Genomic DNA, 12,919 nt, shown 5'->3' on the forward strand with positions numbered 1-12,919 from the left:
CTGTCTCTTCACGATTTCCCAGGTTTCCTGCATTGACAAGTGGCAACTCTCAATTATAATACAGACAGATCAATACGTAATTGGAAATTGCGAATTCTCATTAAAAAGTCGTTGCGACATCAGCTGCTCCGAAATTGATACTTGTTATACCGTTTCTTTTTTTGTACTTGTTGCGGAATGTCAGGGATGGGGGGGTCATTGGTATTTTAAATCCAGAATCTCGAGCAGATTCTGCATCAGCTTCGGCCGCCATCTTGAATTTAAGAAGGAATTTCTTATCGTCAACAAATTCGCCCATTTCAAACATTAGACCAAAATTGGCAATAACTAGATTTGTAGAATCTCCAAAACTCTGTTTACAAGAATTTGCTGTCTATGCTATGATATTTTCCTACTTAAACCATAAATTCAATATGGCGGTTCAAGTTCCCAAAAATGTGTTAGAAATACCGAATGTATCGCAAGACTAACAAAAATTCCCCCTCCAAAACGGTTATAAAAAAGAATCGTAGTATCGAAAATACGCAATTTCAGGTGTATTTATTTTTATTTATTTATTTTTTTCCTTCCGTCCTTCGGGCGAAGTAGAGGCGGGGGGGGGGGGGGGGGGGGGGCGAAAGCATCACCGACGGCAACATCGCCTATCAGCAACGGAAACAGGCCCAGGACGATCGGGACAGGAGAAGGTGCCAGGAGTAGTAGTAGCGGCTCGAGGAGCGTGTGTATAATAAGCGTCCTCGAGGATATAGTCGAGAGACAAACGCCTGCAGGAAGAGTGTAGAAGGTTAGCAGACAGGCGTACAAACGGAGAGGGCGAGAGAAAGAGTGAAACGTGAGAGAAAGAGAGAGAGAGAGATCGAGTCGGGGAGAGAACAAAGATGCAGGGAGCGCGTAGACGTCCCGAGTCTCGCGTCGGCCGGTTGGCGGCGGGGGGCGGGGGGGGGGGGGAGAGGAGGAGGAGGCGACGCCACGCTTAGCGGCAGGGAGGGGGGAGTAGGGGAAATGCGCGGGGCAAAGCGGTTCGGTTCGTTGGTTCCTCCCCCCTCCCGCCCTCCTTCTCACCACTTCGCCCTTTGCCGTTCCCCCACCATTTGTCGCCGGCGCGGCATTCCCCCTCTCCTCAGGCCGGGCCGGCGGCGCTAAACGTGTTTCGTCCGAGGCTTACTCAGTTACCAACAGACCGCGGTATCGTTCGCACGTTATCCACGGTACGGGACGATAGATATACACACGAGAGGATAGACATGAGCATAAGTAGAAGTAGAAGCAGCAGCAGCAGCAGCAGAAGCAGAAGCAGCAGCGGTAGAATAAGCGTTCGACTAGTTTCCTCCGCGCGCTCCTCCTCGGCTCTTTGAAAACAAAAAAAAAAAAAAAAAAAACCGACAGAACGAAGAAAGATAAATAAATAAATAAAGACTGTCGTCGTTACAGCTCTCGACGGGGAATATTTTTTTGTTCCCCCCCCCCACGCCCCTTAACACACAGATACACACAGAGAATTTCGAAGTGTCCAACGATAATATAAACCCCCCTCCCCCCATTACGTTTCGGGGATTTATTTTCGGAGCGATAAACTGGATGTTTAAAGAAAAAGATATTAATTTTACACCACGTGAAAGTGACTGAATATCCCGCCATCGTCATCGACAACTGACGGACCGTTTTACGTCGTTCTTTTTTTTTTTTTCGGAGTATCCTGTGTGCGGTGTGTCGATCGTCGTTTGTCCAGTTTTAACCTCGGCCAACCGCGCCACGCTTCGTCATTCCTTCGTCGTCTTCAACGCTTGTTGTTTCCTTTTCATTTTATACATACATCCAATTCTTATTATTTGTTTTAATTAACCTCTTCCGTGCGTTTTTTTTTGTTTTTCTTCCTCGTTTGTTTCTATTATTTTCTTTCTTTCACCAAAACTCGACGAGATCCCCGCGGCCTTCTTCCCGTCACGGCTGCCGGGAAAAAAATTACGGTGCGTTTATACTTATTTGTGCATCGTTTAATAACGAACATCGACCGAGGAGATAAGGTTACGTTCGTTGGCTGTTACGGCATCATTTATCGTTCGGGCTAATAAACGGAGAAGGTGGATGAGGAGGAGTGAACGTTATACAAGAAAACGCAGTTCAAAGAAACGTCGCGAAGCCATCGTTCGTTCTGCCACTTTCGTTGACAAAATCGCCGGCCGGGAGGATTAAACCTGAGTTTGTGTGCGAGAGACTCTCGTTGTTCGTTCATTCTGTGTAATCGATTTTTATTTCGGACTCCGAGTGAGAACGTTGAACGAAATTCGTTCTTTCTTTCTTTCCTAACCTGTGACGAGGAAAGTTAAATATTGTTGTTGTTGTTGTTGTGTGCCTAAGATAATACAAAAAAATAAAAACAAAAAAGAAAAAAAGGTGCGCGAAACCGACGAAAAATTGGAGAAAAGATTTTTTGTTTCTCTTAATAACCGACCGGAAGCTTAATTATTCACGACGAAATAAAGATAAATAATTTTTAAAGAAAAAACAAATACGAAAAAAAAAAAAAAAAAAAACTACCGCTACTACTACGAATCAAAGAGGAGGGATATTAGAAATTTTGTGAGAAGGAGTTGTTGTTATTATTATCATCATCATCATCATCATCATCATCATCATCATTATTATTATTGTTGTTGTTGTTTGTTGTTGTTCTTGTTGTTAAATTCTTTCACCAGTGTGTGTTTTTTCGTGAGTTATTTAAAATCCAGTGTGTAAACAGTTTGTTGGTTCCCCCTCCGAGTGGCTCGAGGAGAGAATAAAATTCCAAATATAATAATAATAATAATATCAATAATACTAACATTAATATTATTGAATTTTAAAAGGGAGACAAAATAAACTGCGTCGTCTTGCAAAAGTGTCCTACAATATTATATCACGAATATATATATAAATTTGGCTATAAACGGCTGGCTTGCAGCTCTGTATCGTCTCTACGAAATATCCACTGGGTTTTGTGCGATTCTGTTGTCCCTTTGTTCTCTGGCTACGGATTATCCTCGTATATACGGTGAGTACTAAATCGATCAGTGTAACACGTGTGCTTTCTCTCTGTTCGTCTATTCTCAATGACAACAAGCCGGCATAGACGGAGATGATTCTCTTATATGTAAGATGAATATTATATTAAATATGTAAATACATATGTGTATTATTGCTCGCTTGCGTGTGAGAAGAAAAACTTTGAAAAACTTTGGTGACCAAGTTCGAGAGACGCGAGGCGATTAGTTGAGACCTCTTTCCCCGTTTTTTCACAGTGACGTCGAAAGAAACGTCAACATTGGACCGAATCGAAATTTTATACTCTTTGTTTTTGTCGTTTGAAGCGATGTTGGAATTTGTCGGTTCGATTCAAACGATGCATTTTTTCTTCCGAATATCGATGTGATTAGCGGAAAATCTTTTTCTTCTTTTTTTTTTCTTTTGTGCAAACTATTCAGCTGACAGGAAAAGTTGTTTAGAATATGCGAAAAGGTGTCGTTGAATTTTGAGTTGTTTGAAACTCTGTAAACTGGACGATGTGACGATTTTTTGATAACTTGACTCTGATTCCAGTTTAGTCTGTTAACGATAATTCGTAAATTAGCGACGCTTTGCTAGAAAAATGTTTTTTTTTTATTGTTGGAATATCAAGAGGTTGAAGTTGGTTACGTTGTCGTAACTAAAGATTTGGGAATAAATTACTGTTTTCTTGCTTTTACAATAATTTTGAAGGAACACGGTTTGCTAAATATGAGCATGTTTCGTTTTATTACGCTTTACCGAATTTCAAACAGTTCCAAAATGGCGAAATAACGGTTTTTTCTCGGCACGAATCGTTACGATAACGTTACCAACTTCAATATCATCGAATTTCGGGTGGTTAAATTGAATACTTTTTTTATACATACATTTCTCGTGTCATTGTACGCATTAATGAGCGAATAACGATAAACGCCAATTCCCGGGATCTTGTTTTTTTTTTCTTAATATATGTTTAATAACGATAGAGAAAGAAAGTAAGAAAACAATTGTCGAATATCGCCTTGCAGAAATTATACAATCTATTGAAAAGGAATAATGTCGTTTGATCGAGTCCAATATCTCAGCTTACACTCGCAATCAGTTTTATTCTTTATCGAATTCTCGTTTAATCGTCGTCGGATCGAAGAGTTTGATAATATGTTTATAACCCTTTTCAACAATGAGTCTCCTAGATTTAACATTTCAAATTATTGTCTTCCGACACGCGTACTACAACAATTTTTTTTCCATCGGTCGAGAGGTTCGGGTAACAGGCAAAAAATAGTGTATCCACTGTATGTTAGAATCTATTCGTCAATAAAGTGAGTTATTATTATTATTATTATATTTTTTTTTTTCATATACGAACATTGAAATCGTTGATAAATATTTCTTCCACTTGAATTTGTCAAGTGTGTTTTATTCTGAAAAGAATGATTTTTCTCCTTGAAAGAAATTCTGCTTCAACTTCTCCAATTTCTCGGTAATAGAATAGGAAAAAGATTAGAATATAAAAATTAGAAAAAAAAAAAACTGCCGGAGGTATTATAAGGTACGCATCGTCATCGTCATCGTTATCATCATCATCATGATCATCATCATCATCAGCCTCGGCGTCGTAACGTAGTAAAAAGGTTGTTGTACGTACGTAATGAGTATTGACTCGTGTCGTCGACCCATCCTTCCGACTTATGTCACGTACATGTTTTGTTGTCCTCTATATATACAGTATATACACGTATACTAAACACCGCTGGGACTTGGTACGGAATGTACACAACTGTTTGTATTTTTGGACACCGTCAGGCTTTCACGCTCAGTTACAAAATTCTAGCTCAAAATAATAGCGTGACTAGGTGTGTGTGTGTGTGTGTGTGTGCGCGCGCGTTTGGATTTTCTTTCAATCTCTTATTTTCATACGTAATTTTTATTTATTTCCCCCCATCAAGGCAGTGAATTTATTCATACGCTCACTTTCCGAAACATTCATTCACTTTCCGCATAATCCTGCCAAGTTTCATCGTTAGGTCGTATCCTGGAACCTTTCTCACTATTAATTGCTACTTTCAGCGTCATGCATCAAGTGTAATAATAACGGTGTTTGTTGTTGTTTTTTGAATTTTGAAATAATTTTTTTCTTTGTTCTCCTTTGCGGAATAATTTATATCGAAAAGAAGTAATCTTTACCGATCGTGCAAGCTTTGCTGCGAGTTTCCGTATTCTACATAATCTGTAACTAACTCACACTGTTTGCGATTCGTAACAACAGACGAGAATTGATATTGGCAATGTGTATTAACGTCGAATCGCGGAAAATGACGCGGCGGCGACGAAAGGGGCGGAAGTAGAGTGGGTGGAAAATCGAGAGAAGGAGAGAGAGAGAAGGGGAGAGACAGACGAATTTTAGTCATGAGACTGAAGTTAGGAACGTTAATATTTTAATGACTAACGATAAATGTTCGATTTCAATCCCCCCCCTTCATAACGTAAATTATACAATAATTTGACGCTGGTTTGAATATAATCATCTCGTTGAAAAAAAAAATCACTCGCCAAGTTTCCCTCATTCCGTTGATATTCTCGAGAAACTCTTATCGAATCTCGAGATTCTGGATATATATTATTCGGATTGAGGCGGCGATGTGCGCAACGCGGTCGGAAGGAACGAAACGGAGGAGAAGAGAACGAAAGCGGAATGAAAATAAATATATCCAAATTCTCGGCGCCTCTCCGGATTTCGTTATTTTTTTCCATTTATTTTCCCATTTCCGTCTGTATACTATTCCTCTGTATCTTTTTTACTATTGCTCTCGGTTTTTGTGACTTCTTTTTTTTTTTTTTATTTATTTATTTATACGCGTCGTTTTTTCTGTGCGCGTGCAATGACGAGAGAGAGAGAGAGAGAGAGAGAGATAGTCGATAGTTGTTGATAGTTATATTTACAGATACATAGATAGCATATTTTATGAGAAACGGAAAATACTGATCGTGAGATATTTGTCTCTGAATATAAATTTTCGACAAGTTTTTGTGTTCAACCTGGAAAGATTTTCAGAGGAATTGACAAAAAGATAAATAAAAAAATACTATTTGCTCCGAATTCTTTGGACCCTCTGATGGTGAGAAACCCGTTTAAGTGAACCACGCAGCATCGAGTCTTGAAATTGTAATAGCAATAAAAATTGCGCTTTCAATTTTTGGTTACCGCCATTTCATCTCAATATTCACATTATATGTGCATGTATACGTAGACTTGCTTCCGTGTCCATTTAGTCGTCAATTTTACTTTGTTGTTCCTCGTCGCGACAGGCGAATAAAGTCGAATCGTTATCGGATGGGATCTAAATCCTTTATCCGAAAAAGATCTCGGAATCGCGTGTGTGTGTTGTTTTATTCTTTGATTGGGCCATGAACCATTCGACCGTTGTTCTGACCTCTAATCAAATGTTCGAACGAACTTTCAGGGCTGCACGTGGAATTCAGCCTTACGGTGTTATCGAACTCTTCTCTTCTTTGCGTCGTACCTATTATTATAGCCTCTCTTATTTCCGAATGACGCGTATATACGAACGCGTACAAGTTGTTGGTTCGTTGCTAAAATATACAGACATGTTCAATACCTCTGTGTGTGTGTGTGTGTGTGTATACATGTTGTCACACGATGATAGGTGCATAAATAAATCTATGACAATGATTCGACGGGATAATTTTAACGCGAACGTTATTCGCGCAGTTGAATTGTTACTCTTGGTGTTTGTTTTTGCAATGTTAACTTAATTCCTTCCACCGTCCATTTAAATATCGGAAAGATCAAATTATTGTCGGTAAAATTTGAAAGAAAGAAAAAGTTGTTACGGCAAAATATACATAAATTCGTAAATCAGAAGTGGCTTTGATTGTACATATAAATAATAATTCTTCGTGAAAATAAAAATATGACAATCAATTCATCGAGTGCTGCCGATGATGTTGAATTATAAAAAAAAAAAAAAAAAAAATGTTACATTACTGCTTATACAGACGTTAAATAAGTTATGAAAATATTTTGTTGTTATTCGTGTACATGTGTTGCGTTTATTTGTTCGGATTTCGTTATTTTTTTTCTGACGTATTTTTTCGGTCAATTTAGTCGATTGCGAATAAATTTGACGACTGTGCTTAAACTCGGTGGATTTATAATTATTTAAAATGGCACATCTGTCTGTATATTTATTTATATAACTTGACATTGTGTACATCGTAATACAGATGTGTCTGTGAAGAAAGAAAGAAAAAGAAAACTTTCAACAGCGTTGTTTCTCGTTTGCTATCTTTCTTTACAATCATCAGACAGCAGCCAGCCGGCTGCTCTCGTAATTATCTTTTTTTACAAGTAAAATAAGCTCGTCTAAGATTCCAGATTCGTAAGACGATTTTTTTTTTATTTTTTATTTTTTTTATCATTTATCGGCAGGCAATCGCGATTTGGAATTTTTTTTCGTACGCGAATCGTGTCATATACGAAAATAAAGGAAATGTAACGAATCATCGGTGAAACGATAACCTAAAATTAGATTAGCCTAATTAATTCTTTGTATAATTATATGTACTACAGTGTTATTAGACCCACCAAAGAATTTCAGCTTGCTTCGTTTGATTGTTTATTTTTCATTTTTTATAAAACACAATATTACGTGAAACATTTTGGTTTCTTGATACAAGCAACTATAATCGGAACTAGCATCGTAAATATTTTAATATCTGGCATCTTGACTAAACAAAGCTGAAATAATAATTTATGAAGTATAGGTTATTATTAATAATAATAATAATAATGGTAAAAAAGTAGGTGAATCGCGCGTATTATAACGTTTGTGTGCACAGTGCGTTTATTTTTTTTATTGTCATTAAAACTTTTCACCCTGCACGTTTCAACAACGACGACACGTGTCGAGGGATTCAATCTTCGATTCATTGCGAACTCAATTCGATCGCCGTTCAATGAGTGTTGAGTTTAGAAACAAAAGGGTTTTTCCTTCTTCTTTATTTCCATAAAACCTGATATCATATTTACGAAATCATCGCTATTCGCCGGTTGATGAAAATTGTTGATTTTTTTTTTGTTGCGTAACTTGAAGGTGATGTAAGATTTAATGATCGTAACGTTGGTAGGAGATTATTTTATCTTTTATTGATTTATTTATTTTATTTTTTTGTTTGCGTCGCGAGTTTCTTTACTTCGTGATGGTCTGTAAAAAAAAAAAAGATGATAACCGAAGCGGTCCTTGTCGGAAATTTACCAAAATTTTTTGTCTGCGTACGATAGTTGACTGTTTTTAACTGTTTTCAGGTGATTTACCGTCGGCGTATTAAATTCTTTCCCGTTTTGTTTCGTTCACTCTTTTCCGCATTTCTTTTTTGTGAGAGAGAAACGAAAATCTGGAAAAACATTAGTTGAGATATGTTGAAGCAAGTAGAAAGTTCGTAGAATTGATCCTCTGAGTTTCGTATTGTTAGTTTTTTCAAGTTATCAGGCATTAATCATTAATTCACCGTTTACATATTGTATTCATATATAATTCCACCTGTTTTATTCATATCACAAGTCCGTAATATCATTTACAGATGATGAACAAGGCGAGTCTTACTGAAAAAAAATTCCCATCGCTGTTTATTGCAAGTGGATTCCAAAGAGGATTCCAATTAATTTAATTTATGCGTAACTCTATCTAAAAATCTTTATTAACGCAACTCGCGGTATCAAGAGCGCTGTGATTATTTTACGCGTTTATTCTCCTTTCGTCTTCTGCATCATTTCGCAGTAACGATCCTTACGATAAGTTATTACTGTATAACAACGTTTAGCATCAGGCAACAATTGAATATACTAAATTTGCACGTATAAATACAGCTGACGGTTTATCATCGTCGTAAATTTAAATTATTTGTTGAAATTGTCTGATTTTTTACCTTCCAAATTCTCAGTTTCCTCTCGCTCGCTCTCTTTGCCGTTTTCTTTCTATTTTTCCCGAAATCAGGACGCGATAAACAAAACACCTACACGTAGCAACGTGCGCGTATAAATGCTGGGAAAAATTAATATCGCATTATACGTGTGGCGGCAATAAGTTGCGTCACTTGCCGATAAACACGTCGAGTATGCAAAGTGAAAATCGGGCGATCATTGGACCGAGAAAAACGCCGCTGCCACCCTCGCAATTGTGCAGCCGCATGCAGGGAACTATGGAAATCGGCTTCTCGAAGCGCGGGAGAAAGTGCGAACCGCACACGCGTGTTTTATCATCGCACGCGGACGATTTATACACGCAACAACTCGACACCCACATACGTCAGACGCACGGTAATGCATGCATGCGAAGTAATTCGACGTGTCGTCGGTTCTATCGCGCCTAACTTCAACAACGATTGCGCAAGGAAACTCGTTGCTTATACTTACGCTCAATTACGTCTCTCCGTGCATAACTCGACGTGCTATTCAGAAGCGTGTTTCCTTCCTTATATGCGACCTACAGGAAGTTTACGATACGACGACCGGATTCTTATCGGATCATACCTACGTACGTGTTATACGTACGCGAACATCGTCGTATGCGTATGCATTTTTATATATCAGAGTGTTTCGGAAAAAAATAATTGACGATTCTCCGCCGAGCATTGAAAAAAATTTCATTTGTTATAGCAATTAGAAAAATTTCGTATAGCAGGTATCGTTAAAATAACTGTTTGAATATCGTTGGAATTACGAAAAACGAGGTACGCGTAACAGAAACTAAACTAAAAAAACTAAAACTGGAACTAAAAATTTCTCTGTGTGGCACGCCATAAAAAGTTTGCTTGGGTTTAAAAAAAAGATTCTTTGAAAAGACCAGCGTTTTACGTTACGTGGAATATCGCGATCATTTGATAGTTCACATTTTATTCATATTTTTTATGTTAATTTGTGATAAATCACGCTGCAGCACTTCGATTATTATATATTTCCTGACATTCACATACAACCAAAAGATCAAGAATCTTATCCTCCTAAATTAAAAGTTCAAATCGAATTATAACTATTTTATGAGATTTAATTGATGATGAAAAAGTCGTATAATACATTTCTCAAACGTCAAGATCTGACATTACAAACCTTTGTGGCGTAAATTGATATCGTAATTGATGAGCGTAATAAAAAAAAAAAAATTATTCACGATTCTTCGTGATCTTAAAAAAATGTATAAAAGAGAAAAATCAACTAAAGGCGATCTTCCACATAATTTAGAACGCTCATCTTTTAACAGAAACTTTCTCTTAACCTGAACATACTTCTTAAGGCTTGCCATGGTGGAAAATCGCAAATTATATTTTTTCTGAAACACCCTCTTATATATGCTTGTGCTTACGGTTCACTGTTCGTCGGCGTAAATATTATAAAGTAGATATTTTCATTTCCGTGTATCAAGAATCAACGAATGTTGTTTTTAACTACATGTTGTGATTACCTACTTTGTATAATACAATATTGTATAATAATGCACTGGAAGACGAGAAACTAAGTAATAATAAAAATAATAATTGATTAAACGACGCCAATAAAGTCATTTGTATGAAACATTGATTTAATTGAAACACTATTATCAAGCAATGAAATGGAAAACAATTTTATCTATTTACTTATTTACAATTACTAATTGGAGTTTTATTTCAGATTGGTAAAAACTTTTTTGGTTGTTATTTTTATTTTACCTTTCAATTAAATTTTTCTCGAAAATTATTAGACTGAAATGAAAAAATGTGCGTGGATTGATCCGAAAGATCGGATTATCAGTTTCAAACATCGTCGAACTGGATGGATTTTCTGGAGCGAACTATTTGAAATTATTTCTACGCTTACTTATTTTCAATTACGCATGATTACGATATAGATTTGAATCGAATTGGTCAACACTGTGATATAGCGATCTTTGACAAAGAGTTGAATGAACGATAATAATTATCATACCGATCGTTTGGCAAAACGATAAACTATACGATTTTCCGTGATAACAGCCGTTTTGGCCAGTCCAAAGCATGAATACGTCAATCGAATAAATGTACGTATATACATGTATACACACTTGTTTATGTATGTATATATATATATATATTTTTATCGTGTCCAAAAATTGATAGCATACCTAAAAATAAAAATTCTGGCGCCAATCTGAGCTCTTAATATCAATATTAAGGTTTGCCTCTATCCATTTCTTTGTTTTTCATTTAAATAACACGGGCATATTTATTTTTTATTTTTGAATTTTTATTACTTTACAACGGTTCATCGTAACAACAATCTGATAAAAGAGATTTGTAGGAAATTTCACGCTCTACAAAAAACGTCTGAAGATCAAAGTTCCTCAGATCAACCGTTTCAAAGATATCAGCGATCAAAAATAACACTAATCAAAACTTTCGAATTCTTTCCAATAAAACTACAAAAAAATATCATATGCCATATTTATATTTTTTACGTAAAATTACTTTAATTCTGTTAACCTGAGCCTGTAAACTTTTTTTTTTGCTGATTAATTCAATACTTAACTCACAAAAAGCACAAATACATAAATATAAGGGTTAAAAAATATCACATGAATGATTTTTGTGCTTTTTGTGAGTCTTTTTCTGAAACACCCTATATATATATCATCGTACATCGACGGATGCGAAAGAATCGACGAATCATCATCAAGATGAGACACATATCTGTATGATCTGTACTGCTGTGACGTGAAAATGTACGATTATGATAATGATAACGATAAGAAGCTCGCGGGACTTTCACGGGTAGACCAACTTCTCGCTACTACACAATTAATTTTTCCATCCGAACCCGAGTCCTCGTCTATAGCTTCCGGCAAGTCGTGACGCGGTCCTTGCAAAAATTGCAACTCGATCACTTTGCCGGGTCAAGGAATCGAACTAGGAAATTTATCGTGTGATCTATGATTAGCTGTCTCGTTTTGGAAAGAAACGTGGGTCGCTTTTATGCCGTTTTTTACGTATATAAATATTACAAATATTAATCCGAGTGATCGTGACGCGTTTAATTTATTCGATTGAACGATCTATCGGATTATAGCGCTTTTTTGTAGGACGATAAAAATTATTTATATATCTAGACTCGTTTGTTATTAACAAACCTGCAATCAGTTTTTTAACATCTGTTTTTGCTCCATTTATCTCCGATTATCCGTATTCTTTGGTTAATAAATAATAATTGAAGATATTTGATAATATTTGTTTCGCACATTTTGAAATTGAAATTTAATATTGCTTTCTATTAACAATGTTCCGTTAGTCAAGTATCGTACATTATATCATATTATTTAATCTAATCAAAGTTCGGATCGCCCGACATTTTGTGTAATGGGATTGAAATTGCCTACGGTTAAACTACACCGCTCCTCCTTTCTACTATATTTGTCCACTGCGACAGCTGATGTAACCAACCCGCAACCGTAGCTGCGTAGCCATATGCAACTTTGCAAATCGCGGCGTGCCTTGCAGTGTCTTGCTTATGTACTCTACGCGATTTCGTGATTTCGTGATTTCGCGATGACTAAGAGTTGCAATTCCGCACGGTGTGATCATCGCGTCTCTTTCTCTCTTTTTTTTTTTTTTTTTTTTTTTTTTTTTACCTCTCTCACCGGCTTTTGCAAAACGACTGCTGCAATCGGACGCGAACGCGGTCACTGCTGCAGCTGCTGCTGCTGCATCTGCATCTGTATCTGCATCTGAATCGTTATCTCAACATTGAGAGAGCCGTCTCGACATGCGACGCAAGGCAGCTAAACCCAATGATATACGATACATATGTGATTTATTTTGTGCCGAAAGCAACGCGCACGCAACGTGCACAATACGACGTTGACACATT

At 36.8% G+C, this 12,919-nt stretch overlaps 1 protein-coding gene across 2 annotated transcripts in view; it reads left to right on the forward strand.

Moving 5' to 3' along the window:
* Positions 1-12,919, forward strand: part of LOC124184619 (brain tumor protein) — a 154,718-nt gene that overhangs the window by 95,378 nt on the left and 46,421 nt on the right. Inside the window, exon 1 of one of the 2 annotated variants that reach the window (XM_046574542.1) lies at positions 1,190-3,031. The exons of the other annotated variant lie outside the window; for it this stretch is intronic. The gene's annotated coding sequence lies outside the window, so the exon portion shown is untranslated. Of the gene's footprint in view, positions 1-1,189; positions 3,032-12,919 lie in introns of those variants that run through there. 2 annotated transcript variants of the gene reach the window in all.

The sequence above is a fragment of the Neodiprion fabricii genome, chromosome 6 (genome assembly GCF_021155785.1).
Source record: "Neodiprion fabricii isolate iyNeoFabr1 chromosome 6, iyNeoFabr1.1, whole genome shotgun sequence".
Taxonomy (NCBI): domain Eukaryota; kingdom Metazoa; phylum Arthropoda; class Insecta; order Hymenoptera; family Diprionidae; genus Neodiprion; species Neodiprion fabricii.